At 37.9% G+C, this 14,910-nt stretch overlaps 1 long non-coding RNA gene across 1 annotated transcript; it reads left to right on the top strand.

Annotated features, from left to right (window-relative positions):
• The first annotated feature begins 1,377 nt into the window (after nucleotides 1-1,377).
• LOC126965431 (uncharacterized) lies at nucleotides 1,378-14,838 on the top strand. Its single transcript, XR_007729536.1, has 7 exons — nucleotides 1,378-1,458; nucleotides 2,346-2,422; nucleotides 3,508-3,601; nucleotides 3,947-4,053; nucleotides 4,533-4,678; nucleotides 6,400-6,512; nucleotides 14,668-14,838. It is a non-coding gene; the product is annotated as an uncharacterized LOC126965431 (long non-coding RNA).
• The last annotated feature ends 72 nt before the right edge of the window (nucleotides 14,839-14,910 follow it).

Below are 14,910 nucleotides of genomic sequence, written 5' to 3'. Positions count from 1 at the left end.
TTCTCGATTTATATATTTAAAAAAATTGCAATTCATTAAAATTGGTTAGGTAAGGTTATGTTAGAACAGTTAATACAACACACGAGCCGAGCGTAGCGTGCCGCGGCAGCGGCCAGCGAGTGCCAGAACCAAATAGTAAGTAGTGGGCGCTAACTAAAGGATATGTTTTTAATTAAACAACAAAAGAACAAACAATTATTAATAGCGAACAATTAAGAACAAACTACGAACTAACGATATGCGATTTTGAAAATTCAAAAATTGAAAAAAATGTTTTTTTGGGGGGCTAAGTTTGAAGAGCCGAACTTACCTACATGCGGTATCTGTGGTTCAACGCCATCTAAATAAAGTTTAGGAAACTAACGTACATTAGCCACAACACTTCTTATTGCAACATAAAATAATTTTGAAAAGTAACGCTAGGTCGCTGACAGGGAAATCCAATGCTAATTGTTGCCTATTCGTAAACGGACAAAGTCTGTTTTTATTTAAATGAGAAAAACGTTACTATCCGATTTCATGAGTAGGTTTTACTCTCCATATTTTTCTCATACGGGGCGCCTTATATGGAAATCGATTGTTAAGGAGTAAACTCCAAAAAATCCGTTGCCATGGCATTATTGGCACTGTACCTATAAGAATAAATTATTAACAAGTAAAATATGACATTACTAATATTCAACAACAAAGCTTTAATTTTCTGGTTTGTAATCAGAAAATAATTTAATTATTGGAAGAATCATAATAATTTTCGTAACACGATTATTGGCTGTTGCACATACACCGTTGCTCTTAAATGAAAAAAAAAATGTTTTGAAGGGAATATTGAGAACCTAACATTTTTTTCTGGCCCTTTTTGAGGCTGTTTAAGACTAAAGCCTTTACCTCTATATTTTTCCTTTGAAAATTAAAAACCATTAGCTATTTTCCCGCGCCATTTCTAATTATTCTAGTCTCAACTCTCAGTCTTCTGACAAGTCTGAATTTGAGGAACAAGGGAGAATTTCAAGGTATGTATTCAGTTACTTATTACAATAATTAATTAAAAGTAAAGTAATAATATTTAATTGAAACTTATTAGCATACAGTTTATTAAAAAAGAAACGAATTCCCTATATTATTATAGTATTTGACCAAAAGTACTTTGATGAATCAAAATACTACAGACTTTTCTCATTGTGTTCATAAAAAATGATTACTATAATATTATGATTGCCCTAAGCTCCACTTACTTACAGTGTCCTTGAGTGTAGCTTTTCGCCTTACAACACCTAATGGCGGCAAATGGCAATATGTTTACCAACAGTTAATATATATTATTACAACGACTGATACATAAATTCACTAATTGACTTCGCTTATTATCATGTATTTTACAGATGAAAAGATTTAACTTGCGTAAGAAACAAAGAATTAGTTACTACGAACCGGACGAGCCGCCCTTCGACGACTATGTTTGTAAGTCACTGAACATATTTTATAAGCCGCATTGAAGATTGTTCAGCATCATCTTAGGAGATGTAGTATCTTAGATCATTAAACGTCTAGATAGTCCGTGACAGCTGTGAGAACGTCGAAAAAAATTGAGTTTGACTGTTAATCCCTAATTTGAGCAAGGCACGCACAATAAAGTAACAAACTTTGCATGTTTTCATCGGTTGAGTAGTAACAAGAAGCTCTAGTTAGACATATAAAATATCTAGGAGTAGTATGTGTTGCCGCGTATGAAAACATTTCGTAAGTATTCATTATTATTATTATTTCAACGAATGGGAGGTTGAAATTAAAATCAATGAAATCTGGGTAGTTTCGTTCGGATCGCCTTCCACCATCTATTTCAATTCTTCGTTATTCAGCTGTGTGGGGCGGTCTTCCAAGTGGTTCGTTCTTTAAATAAAAGTTTCCATCACTAAGGCGATTAAACCACAATGGCACGGTACGTTCATTAGCAGTCCCTTCTCCAAACACAACATTGAATTACGAGCTGTTTCTACTGGGTTAGTTCCACGTCCATCAAGTATCCATCTTTAGTGTCTAAGCTGAATAAAAAAAAACAACTAAAAGACGATAATCGAATGTGGCACATTTTTTAAAAGACAAAGAACATTAGTATCATGTGAAATAAGTTTCACTCAAAAATCTCAAACCATGAAGGTTCTATATCAATTCGAAGTATCTATTGCAATAAAACGAATATTTCATACTTATATATGTATTTATGTATGTTAAGGTATAATTCTACTAAAATAACGGGGTAGACTAATATGTTTGAAGCTTGTCAATTAGTAAAAATAGTATGTATTTTGGAAATATGACTCAATAATACAATATTATATTGTGTACAGTTTGTCCTTCGTGTCGAGATTATGTGTACGAATACTGCGCTATACATGGCCCGTTACTGATCATACCGGATGATAAGGTAAGTGGAAACTATTATACCTACTCATAACTTAGGTGCAGTTACTGTCTCTTGTGCGGCGTACTGCCACCATATCAACTGGGAACGATACTTGTACCGTTTCTTCTCTTTCAGAGTCCCATTTGTTGAAACGGGTTTGTAAAATTATGGTAGCAGTAGACTTGGGGATTGTATATCTCTTTTTACAAATAAATATTTAAATGTGGAAGTGTTGCTTCTACGGTGTCTAGAAAATACCAGTGTTGAGAAGTATTAGTATTAGTCCATATTGTTATTAGTTACAAGATTTCTTTAAACTTTTAAAACCAAATAAACTTACTAACTATTATTAATTATATCAATTAACAGATTCAGCATTTTACGAAATAAAGAATTCAAATTCAAAGTGATTCAATAGATATAGTCATACGTAGTTTCTGCACTTAAACATTTATTTTACTTGGGTCAGTAAAAAAAGTTAATAAACCATAAAAAAAAACAGAAAACGAGTTATCAGTACTGAAGGTGTATCAATCTACACACACTTTTTTTAATACAAGAGGAGGCAAACTGGCAAGAGGCTCACGTGATAGGAAGTGGTGAGGCAGCCGCTCATGGACATCGGCAACACCAGGTGTCAAGAGATGAGTTGCCGGCCTTTAAGGTGGGAGTATGCTCTTTTCTTGAAGGTCCCTAAGTCGTATCCGTTCGGGAAAAGAGTAATTGATTCCACAGAGGCAAGAAATTTCTTGCAATACGCGCAGTTGTGGAATACAGACGTCAACGTGATGCGGGTGGTTTTGCATTTTGACGTAAAGTCCGGTGGTGGAATTCGGCCGCTGGAATCAACCCGAAAAGCTCCTCTGAGCACTGCCCGTGATATACATTGAGGCACGTGAAATTTATGCTGAAGACAAATAAATATACATAACAGGATTCATTTTGACAGGGTTGTTAACTCACCCTAAACTGAGCACTATGCATGTACTGGCAATCGCTATTCCTTTAATGTTGCAACAGACTATAGGCGGTGATCACTTTCAATTGTCCTATTCCATAAAAATCGGTATTACAAAACTTTATTAAGATAAGTTTATTACGTTCAGGTCCCTGCCGTAACAAACCTCCCCCCGATAGTACCGAGGGCAGCCCTGACCGTACCAAGAGTATTTCTGCATTTAAATGTATCCACTATTAGAGGTAAGTTTGTTAAGTTCATCGCTTTTCAATAAGAATATTGAAATGAAAAAAGAAGTTCAAACATTATATATCTGAATCACTGATGTACAGATAACGCCACTAGTCGTTAACACGCATTGTATTGGTCGTTCTTATGCGCACTCCACGAAAGGAATTTTTCTACCAAATTGAAAGTCTGTGGACTTTATGGTTCAGGAAATAGCGTGATGAGTTAATACATTAAGTATTATATACACTACATAGGTGTAAATCTCTTTTATATATATATATATATATATACATTTTATTGTATTTCTTTGGTTTTTTACGTAAAACGATCCAATTTTAATTACCATGGAATAAAAGGCGCCGGTTTGGGAGTGTTCGCTACGAGAACCCTACCACGTAATGTGCGGTTTGGACCATACAGAGGAGTACGTAGTAAGGACGCTGCTTCAAACTACTGCTGGCAGGTGAGTCTACTAATACAAGTTAATAATTACCTTTTGGGATACCTTCATTTTCACGCTACGATACTGATACGCTGGCTAACGTAACACTACTCCACTTTGTATTTACTGCTTCCTGCAATCAATATCCAGAATTATATTATGACACGCCACAAATTCTACTTCTATTTTTTATGATGCATGTATACTTACACTTACCCGATATAAATGTGAGTCCACCGTAGTGGACTCTTGTTTTTATGTGCAAGCAACAAACTGAATGATAAAAAAATTAAACAAAACCAAACTACAAACATAACATGCATGCCATACGGCGAGTGTGATTAAAAGGAATATTATATCAATAACTTTTTATATGGAAGCTGTTTATAAAACTTGTATAGTGAAAAATGCTTAAAAAATTTATTCATCATGTCATATCTATTTCATTATTTAAGAATTTGATGTTATATTTTGTTTTATACTGTCGGTGATATCCTCAGATCTACGACAAAGACCACAAACCCTCGCACATGGTAGACGCCGCAGACGGGAACAACTCCAATTGGATGCGGTTCATTAATTGCTCTAGACATTGGAGTGAACAGAACCTCGTCGCGTTCCAGTACAAAGGAGAATTGTATTACTGGTAAAATGTTTGCTTATATCATATCACACGTCGTCTTAGATTTCAAAATTGGGTCCAAAGACTAAAGCCTGCAGAGAGATACAGGAAGCCTTAATTAAAAGATAAACAGAACTCAATTAAAAAAAGTCAAAGTTATGAAAGAAGAACTAAGCAAATTACACAAAGAAACTTATAAATCAAATAATAAAGAAGATAATACCTGTATAAAGAAAGCATTTAATGGACTTAATCATCATAAACTATGATCTACAAACTAGAACCTAAATATAACATCACAAATAGAAGACGTGATTATAAAGAACAAACAACCAACTTACTTAATGAAAAAAAAGAAAATAAACTATCTTGCAATCCACCAAGTACCTGAAACTGAGGTATGATCTAAAAGTTAACGAGCATATAAAGAAACTAAAGGCGGAAATAGGTCAAAATCCTGATGGAATAACTAATCAAAGCATAAAATAAGACGCACCTGTTCTTACGTTACATGAGACAACTGTTAAATATTATAGTACTAGGAACAAAAGAGCCGTACAAAACAGGAATAGATAATAATAATAATAATAATATAATAAAATCCACTAGACATAGGAAAATTCAGAGCGATAAGTCTAACGGCAAGTAAATTCCAACTCTTTGCGCATGTAGGTTTAACATAATGTTAAAGTTCAACAATTCTTTGTACATGGCTTTTATCGATAATAGCAAAGACTTTGGTAGTATTTATAGTAATTTCGCCACAATGAAACTCTTAAATATCAGCAGAACACACAAAGATATTATATTATGAAAACAATACAAATGGTAAATAACATAAAAAAGTTAGACTCGAATCAAGAGCATAAGAATAAAGTATTTTAAATGTCCGTAAAACACAGAAATTTTGGAGCAGTTTGGCTGTCATATAGCTGGACAAACAGATGGGGGGACTCTAAGATTAGTTGAAGAAAAGGATTAGAAAGTAAAAGAAAAGTTTGCAGACCAGAAAGACGGTGGACTGGCGATATATCAGATATTGTTGGGATAGACTGGATGAATCTATGCAAAAACAGAGGGACATGGAAAAATATGGACGTGGTCCTTACCCAAGCAGGGGTTCCTGCCCGCGATGTCTCAAACTTATCAAAACTGTCAAATTAGTCATAATAATTTTATTTTAGCATGACGACCATTTATTGAAATATTTTTGTTGTCTTAAAATAATTGTGAGTGATATTTAACTTAATATTTTTCCGACACAATATTATCTTATTTAACTACTTTGAATTACAATACAATGATTAGATATATTGAAGGGCTCTGTTTAACTGACTTAGATATACAGCGAAAAGCAGGTTAGTAAGTAAGTAAGTAAGTAAGTAAGTAAGTATTAAGCCGTCATGGCAGCGTTCGTAAGACACTTATTCAGTTCATGGTATTTTCGTTGACATTGTTTTGGCAAAATAAGTGGCCAATTAATTTAAACGACTTAATAGGTATATTTTAATTATACCAATTGCCATTCTATATTTTTGTAAGAAAATAATTCCAAACCTAAGAGATAAGACCTAAAACATGAATATTTCATAAGTTATCTCTTTGGCGCCGAAATAGCTTTTGATATTCGACTTTTCTACCCTCTGAGTAACGGCACCACAGGATACGAAGCGCCGTTTTTTATTCTTTAATTTATTACTACTTTCATCAATAATAGTTTATTTCAAGTTCGTTAAATATTTCAGCACAATCAGAACTATTCCCCGCAATACGGAGCTGATGGTGTACTACGGGAGTGAGTTCGCACATCGCCTGCACGTCGATATCGGTCGATATAACTCACCTGTTGATGAATTTGGTAATTAAATCGTACTTTCGTTCGTTCATACGTACTTTCGGTCTTGTGTTCATCAAACTACCTTATGTCTGAAAACGTATTATAACCGAATACAGTTATGAAAACTTTATAAACGGATAAATATGAGATACTTATTCCTAATGTATGTAAATAACTATTAATTTTAATATATTTCTTCAATATTATCTATAAGTCCCTTACTCCTACGGATGGATAAGATCTTGGAGGGAAGCCTTTGTCCAGCAGTGGACGACTTCCGGCTGATATGATGATGATGTTTATGATCTTTTAGTCTCTTCTCTTTATGGCACCTGCTCGGTAAATTTCCAATAGTTATTAATAAATATTAAGTATTCTGCTTTCCGAGAGATTGCAAATGGATAATCATCGCTCAATAAAAACAAAACCAAAACAGAAGACTTGAATAAATATATCAAGATTTATGCGGCGTGCGTTATCAGACGGTGAGCTTAGCGTTAACAACCGTTGAGTTAAGGGCATTGTTAAGGTGCAAGGCAAAATCACCAGAGGTGCAGTTTTGAACCACGCATCATCCAAAGGGAGACTGCCCATCTCTCCCATAGATCATTGGGCCCAAATTTTGATAAATTTTTACAGTGTCATTACATAGATAAAAATATCAGCTTTAAACTGTATTAATGTTAGTTTTATTGACAGGTGCACACTAGATATGGGTACTTAACGAAACTTAGTTTATGTTAATGAATGTGTGTTATTAGATCTGATATTTTGCATTTATCAACTTATTATAATTATTTTGTTTAAAGCGGTTTCGACACCAATTACATTAATCAAGTACATTATACTATGGCTAGACGCTATCATGTGAGAACTCACAAAGTTAGAGCAACAACTGCACCAACACCTCAAGTCTATTAGTAAATAGATGACAATCAGGGCGGGCTTCTACGAGGTGATTAAACAATTTAAAGACTCGCGGCACGGGCGCCGCAGTGCGTGCTACCGTGAGACATGCGGGTATCGCCAGCAGACGGTGGTTTCTACTACGAATATAATTGTCAGGTGTATACAATCGATTCAGCTCATTATGAATATCAGGGGCATCTATTAACCCCGGGTCTGCCCGAGCCTGGTTGAGAGCCCGTCTGGTTTCAAGAGTGTTGTATCCGAGGCAACCGAGATACGCCATCGGGTACAAGTACGAGTAGTAACCCAGTTTCCTCTTATAGAGGAATCGCAAAAATGCTTTTTGTACTTTCTCCAGCATAAGGAATAGTTCGTAGGAATTCTATACGCACGAGCTCGCTTCAACCTTACTACGCACAAGGGTACTGTCGCGCGCATTCCTCAATACGAACCCTAGTCTCATAAACGACTCTCGAGTGACTGTTATTATATGGTCGTGGAACGTAAGCTTTGGTCAAATGTCACACTCAGATCTTTCATTGAATTTCGTCCACTTCAGATCTTACCATTAATGCGGTACTTAAAATAAAAATAATAAAGGTCCTAGGATTGAGCCTTGAATCACTCCAGAGGTTCGATTCATAAATTCCATGTCTAATAAACTGCTTCCAATTACGGAGATAGTCAGATAAGACATTAAGAAGCTTTGGATAGAAGCGTTTAGCACAAAGTTTAGCAAGCAGGATGTCATTATTAACCCTGTCGAAGGCCTTACGAAAATCAAAGTAAAGCACATCTACTTGTAATGGCATATCTAATTGTGTTGATGTAAATTCTGTAAACGTTAACAAATTTGAATTTACTGACCTTCTGCATCTGAAACCTTGCTAAGCATTATTAAGAAGTTTAGCTACCTGTAATTAATAAATTAGTCTGTGGAAAACATTTTTAAAATATTTTAGCTGGTGAAGATAGAATTGCTATGGGTCGATAACTTTCAACATCGGATTTATCAGAACTCTTCGGTATAGGCGTAACACGCGTTGATTTCCATTGGAAGGGATAGAATTCCATGGAACGAAAACTTGCTATGTGCTTCCAGAATTCAAGCGGATTAGATTTAATATTATTTTATACGCGTATTAGATATGCTTTGTAAGACTCAGCAGCTCGACGTTTTAATGAACTTCTTCTCTTATACAGGACCTCACGACAAATAATAATAAAAATAATTGCACAACCATGCATGATCTGCTAGTTACTTATTGCGAATGCATAGCATAGCCAAGTTAAAACTACATCACTACTCGGTAACTACCTACTTATATGTAATATTAAAAATAATATATCCTTAAAATAGGCAAAGTAAAAATAAATAAATGAAAGTGAAAGCATGATTATTGATTATTATTGAAAGTATAGCATTTCGAGCTATGAACACTACTTAATCTTGTTACACATATCCTTAAGTCTTATTGGTAGGTTAGCAACCTATGCTTGCTGTTAGTTATAGTTAACACTGTCGAGCCTTTTTGAACTACCACTTTTCTTTGAAGTTAAACAAGTTTTTTGGCATGGAGTGACGCATTTTTTGGTACTTCTCTCAGAAAAGTTATTCTTATAGCTTGTACTTTTTGTGTAGGTTTATTTATTCAGATTAGTAGTGAATAACGAGGATTGTAAGTAACTGATTTCCACCCAAGAATTTTGAAAATATTGGCTTTGTTACATAGATGGCGGGCCCACAGCCGTGAACTCATATCGCTCGAGGTCGCTGGCATTTAGTGTCGCCTTAAGGCGCTATAGTCCAAAAAAGTAACATTTTTGAAAATCTACTTAAAATACTTCTACAAATACTACGGTTCAAATTTCTTTACATGTTTATCTTTATTTCTTTATCTAAATTATCGCAGTTTCGAAAACACGATTACGTAAAAAAATCTCAATAGATATTTTTTTTGAAAAATAGTCTTTTTTATTTGAATTGTTTATATTATAATAAAACTATGATAGCTATAAACACAAAACTTATTTTATTCGATAGTTTATTAGTATTTATAAATTTTCCTTATGGGTTTTATCAATACGAGTACGCTTTGTGAATTGTTTTATATTAATTTTTTTCGTAATAAACCAAACGCGACGCTTTGGTTGCATGCTCGCTCAAGCCAGCAGTACGCCCGTGACCACTGTCAAAGAAGGTATTGTGTTCGTGTCTCTCGGGCTCACATTACGTAAGATCTTAGCAAACAAGTACAAAGCAGGAATCATACCACGAAACGTACCACAGACTACGCAGGGCGATCTGTGCATAATTTTGCATTGGCGTATGGTCTGTCCCAATTGGTCGAGTTGCCAACGCGGCTCCCGGATTTGGATAGCCATATGCCGTCCTTATTGGATCTTCTGCTGACTACACATCCCGATGGTTACCAGGTCTTTGTCGATGCCCCTCTCGGAACGTCCGACCATTGCCTGGTCAGGAGTGTAGTGCCTATCCGACGCCAACGTCGCACCCGCGACCCGCCGCGTTTGGCACTACAAGTCAGCAGATTGGGATAGGATGCGTTCCTTTTCTGCATCCTAACCTTGGGGCAGGGTTTGTTTCCCTTCGGATGATCCTAGTGCCTGCGCCGTTGCAGTAGCCGATGTGATACTGCAGGGCATGGATATTTTTATACCAAGCTCTGTAGTACCCATCGGTGACAGATCACAGCCCTGGTTCGATGCGTCAGTTAAAGCAGCATCTGACTGCAAAAAACAGGCGTATCGAGCTTGGGTTGCGGCGCTGGGCGCAAAGGATCCGAACTGTACAGTTCTTAAGAGGAAATACAACCGTGCCTCCAGATTTTTTAAGCGGCAAATCGCCCGTGCAAAGTCAAAACACCACATCATAATCGGCGAGCAGCTTTCCAGTTACCCGACCGGAACACGCAAGTTCTGGTCGTTGTCGAAAGCTGCTCTTGGTAACTTCAGCCAGCCGTCCATGCCGCCGTTGCACATGAGGAATGACACCCTGGCCCATTCGGTAAAAGAGAAAGCCGATCTCTTGTGCAGTCTTTTCGCCTCCAACTCGACTCTTGACGACAACGGAAAAACACCGCTGACCATCCCGCGGTGTCAGAGCTCTATGCCTGAAGTACAGTTCAGACAGAAAACTGTTAGGCGAGCTCTGTTTTCGTTGGACGTCAGGAAGTCGAGCGGGCCGGATGGCATTTCTCCAATCATGCTTAGAACGTGTGCCCCTGAGTTGACGCCGGTGCTAATGCGTTTATTCCGGCACTCTTATTCTAAAGGCGTAGTTCCTGACTTATGGAAGTCAGCCCTTGTCCATCCGATCCAAAAAAAAAGGAGACAGTTCGGATCCGGCAAACTACAATCCTATTGATATTACCTCCCTGCTCTCCAAAATCATGGAGAGCATAATTAGCCGTCAGCTCTTAGTATATCTAGAGGGTCACCAGTTGGTCAACGATCGACAATACGGGTTTCGCCATGGTCGGTCGGCAGGTGATCTTCTGGTATTCCTAACACATAGATGGGCAGCGGCTATTGAAAGCAAGGGGGAAGGCCTGGCAGTTAGCCTGGATATAGCGAAGGCCTTTGATCGTGTATGGCACAAGGCGCTCCTCTCCAAACTTCCATCATATGGGCTTCCCGAGAGCTTGTGCAAGTGGACCTCCAGCTTCCTCACTGGGCGCAGCATACAGGTCGTTGTCGACGGATATTGCTCGAACCCGAAGCCCGTGAATACTGGAGTGCCCCAAGGCTGTTTTTTCTGCATATCAATGATATGTTGGACACCTCCAACATTCATTGCTATGCAGACGACAGCACTGGTGATGCCGTATACCCAGTGTATACGGCAGGTCTCTCTCGGGTAATCGTCGACCAGTGCCGGGAGAAACTTGTGTCTTCTATCGAGTCCTCTCTTGAGAAGGTCGCGGAATGGGGAAAATTGAACCTTGTCCAATTTAACCCCCAGAAGACTCAAGTATGCGCGTTTACCACTAAAAAAAACCCCATTTGTCGTATCACCGCTCTTCGACAACACTTCCCTCAAAGCCTCGCCTACTATCAGAATACTGGGTCTCGAAATCTCGAGCGATTGCCAATTTCATGGTCAACTGGAAGGCTTAGCCAAATTGGCTTCAAAGAAACTGGGCGTCATTAATAGAGCACGGCAATACTTCAAGCCGGCCCACATACTAGCGCTCTACAAAGCGCAGTTCCTGCCACACATGGAGTATTGCTGTCATCTCTGGTCTGGCGCACCCCAGTATCAGCTCGATCCATTTGACCGCGTGCAACGCAGAGCAGCTCGAATTGTCGGGGACACAGTGCTCTGTGAACGGCTGGATCACTTGGCGTTGCGTAGAGTCGTCGCTTCATTGTGTGTCTTCTACCGCATTTATCACGGGGAGTGTTCCGAAGAGCTGTTTAACCTGATTCCTGCCGCCGAATCCCACCTTCGCACGACACGCCACAAGTTAGGATATCATCCTCACCATCTGGGTGTGTGGCGGTCCTCCACAGTGCGGTTTTCAAGGAGCTTTCTTCTACGTACTACAAAGCTGTGGAATGAGCGTCCTTGTGCGGTGTTTCCGGGACGATACGACATGGGTACCTTCAAAAAAAGCGCGTACACCTTCCTTAAAGGCCGGCAACGCTCCTGTGATTCCTCTGGTGTTGCAAGAGATTGTGGGCGGCGGTGATCACTTAACAACAGGTGACCCGTACGCTCGTTTGTCCTCCTATTCCATTAAAAAAAAAATTGTATTGGATAGTGTGCTTGACTCGGAACTGCAAAAACATGTGAATATTCATGCGGCGCAGTTCGGTTTTGTACCCGGACTTTCTACTGAAGCTGCCATCCTGAGTCTAAAGCACACTGTCCAATACTATACTAATAGGCGGACGCCAGTGTATGCATGCTTCCTTGATTTATCAAAAGCATTGTTTTTTTAATCTTGTTACGTATGATCTTTTATGGGAAAAACTCAAGAAGACTGGCGTGCATACACAGGTGCAACGTTTCTTTCAGTACTGGTATGCTAACCAGACCAACAATGTAAGGTGGGCCGGCCAGCCTCTCCGATGCGTACAGGCTGGAGTGCGGGGTGAGGCAGGGGTAGTTGAGCTCACCCATGCTCTTCAATCTGTATGTGAACGAGCTCATAGTTGGGCTCATTAGCGAGCGTGTCGGCTGCTCGGTTGATGGTGTTTGTATAAACAACATCAGCTACGCGGATGACATGGTGCTGCTGGGTCCAAGTGTTGGCTCTATAAGAAAGCTGTTAGCTATCTGTGAAAGCTATGCGATGCAACGTGGGCTCAAATATAATTGCCAAAAAAGCAACTATTTGGTCTTCAGTCTCCGGTAAAAGTTTATGTAATACTCCGCCAAGCTGAATGGTGTTGAGCTTAAGAAAGTTCACCATTTTAAGTACCTTGGACACTACGTCACCGAAGACCTCAAAGACCAAATGGATATTGAGAGAGAACGCAGAGCACTGGCGGTGAGGAGTAATATGCTGGCTCGCAGGTTTGCTCGATGTAGCAGTCAGGTAAAGATAACGCTTTTCAAAGCATAATGTCAAACCTTTTATACGAGCAGCCTGTGGGTCAGATATACTCAAAGAACGCTTAATGCCTTTCGCGTTCAGTACAACAATGGTTTCAGGTTGATTCGGCAATATTCGCGGATGCGAGAGTGGACGGCTTCCATGCCATCCAACGCAAAAGAACCGCGTCATTGCTTAAGAGGTTGCGGGGTAGCCCTAACATCATTCTGCAAACCATTGCTAGTCATTATGATGCACCAAATATAAAGGCATTTATGAGAGATGGCCACCGCTCATAATTATGATTTCAGCAATATATATATCGTGTCCGAGGTCCTCGAGGGTGCAGAGAACGAATTTGGAATCATTTTTGAAATCCAAGATGGCCGCCGCGCAAAATTATGATTACAACATTATGGGTAGCGTAGCCGAGGTTCTCGAAGGTGCAGAGAACGATTCTCGGAACATTTTTGAAATCCAAGATGGCCGCCGCACATAATTATGATTTCAATTTGGATTCCAAAAATGATCCCAAAACCGTTCTCTACACCCTCTACAACCTCGGACATAATATCCATAATGTTGTAATCAAAATTTTGAGCGGCGGCCATCTTGTTTTTTAAAAATGATCACAAAATCGTTCTCTGCACCCTCCAGAACCTTGGATACGATACCCATAATGTTGTAATCATAATTTTGCGCGGCAGCGATCTAGGAATTTTTGCCTAAAGTGTTGGGAAAACCTCGCCTTAACTTATTTTATCATGGCATTTTACTGTCTATATTATTGAGACTAAATATAAAATATATTTGTGTGTTTATACATTTGTACACGATTATGAATACTTCCAAGAGAGTGTCATTCACTTATCAGTTTGTCTGTGTGTTCAGTGTGAGTCTTTACTTTTATTGATGATAAATATTACATATAAACCTATATGTATCTCTTTTTATTTGTATTATAAGAATATTGGTGTTAAAAGATTTTCTGTTTCATCATAATCGTGTTTAAGTAAACATGTTTACGTGAGGGCATTTTTTTGAATGTGAAATTATTGGTTTGTATGAATAAACACGAAATCGACTCATTATTTTACTGCTTTAATAACTGTTACATATATTTATATAAAATAATTAGATATTTAAATTGAAAATATCCCATTTTTACGGGTGTCTCACGACAAGTGGCATTCAGAAAACATGAAGAATAGTTATGTGTTTTTAAGATGCACTGTACATTTTTAAAAGCAAGTATTAATCTGATCTAATTGCATTGATTTTAAGTTCTATTTCTATACTGCATTTGCATGATGACATTTTATTTTATAATATATTAGAGTCGCATGGCAAACGTAGAACATAAAGATGCTTAAGATGTGACAAATATTAATAACATTGAGCAATAATCAGTTTGCTTTTTATAATGATTATTTTACCCATAAATATCAATTAGCTGTCAAAAATTCTTTTTCGTCAAATATTGACCTTGGTACACAAACCATATTACAAAATTTGAATTAACTTTGGTACACAAAAATTAAAAAACGCCCACATTGCATGCAATGACATGAATTAAAGTCTTACCATAGACTAACTAATTGCCTCTTCAGCCATTGTATGTTATAAATTGCACGATTCAACAAAATACTCAAACATTTCAAGTTTTTTTTGAGAAATACTCAATATAATTTTGTACTTTACAGTTATACGACTAGCAGCTAGTTATGAACACTACGATAAAATGTACGCAGAAATGACCAACATAATTAATACGAGTGGAACTTCGTTCAACTCAGTTAAACAGCCAAATTCCAGAAATGTTAATGGACCAACGCACACTCAAACTATTGCTTCCCAGAGATCAAATACAATACATCCAGATACAAAGTCTAATATCAGTATCCTAAATGAAACAACCAATCAATCTGATGGATTGAAAGAACATA

The sequence above is a fragment of the Leptidea sinapis genome, chromosome 7 (genome assembly GCF_905404315.1).
Source record: "Leptidea sinapis chromosome 7, ilLepSina1.1, whole genome shotgun sequence".
Lineage (NCBI taxonomy): Eukaryota > Metazoa > Arthropoda > Insecta > Lepidoptera > Pieridae > Leptidea > Leptidea sinapis.
Note: the sequence above shows the minus strand (reverse complement) of the source record. Positions and strands in the feature narration are given on the sequence as shown.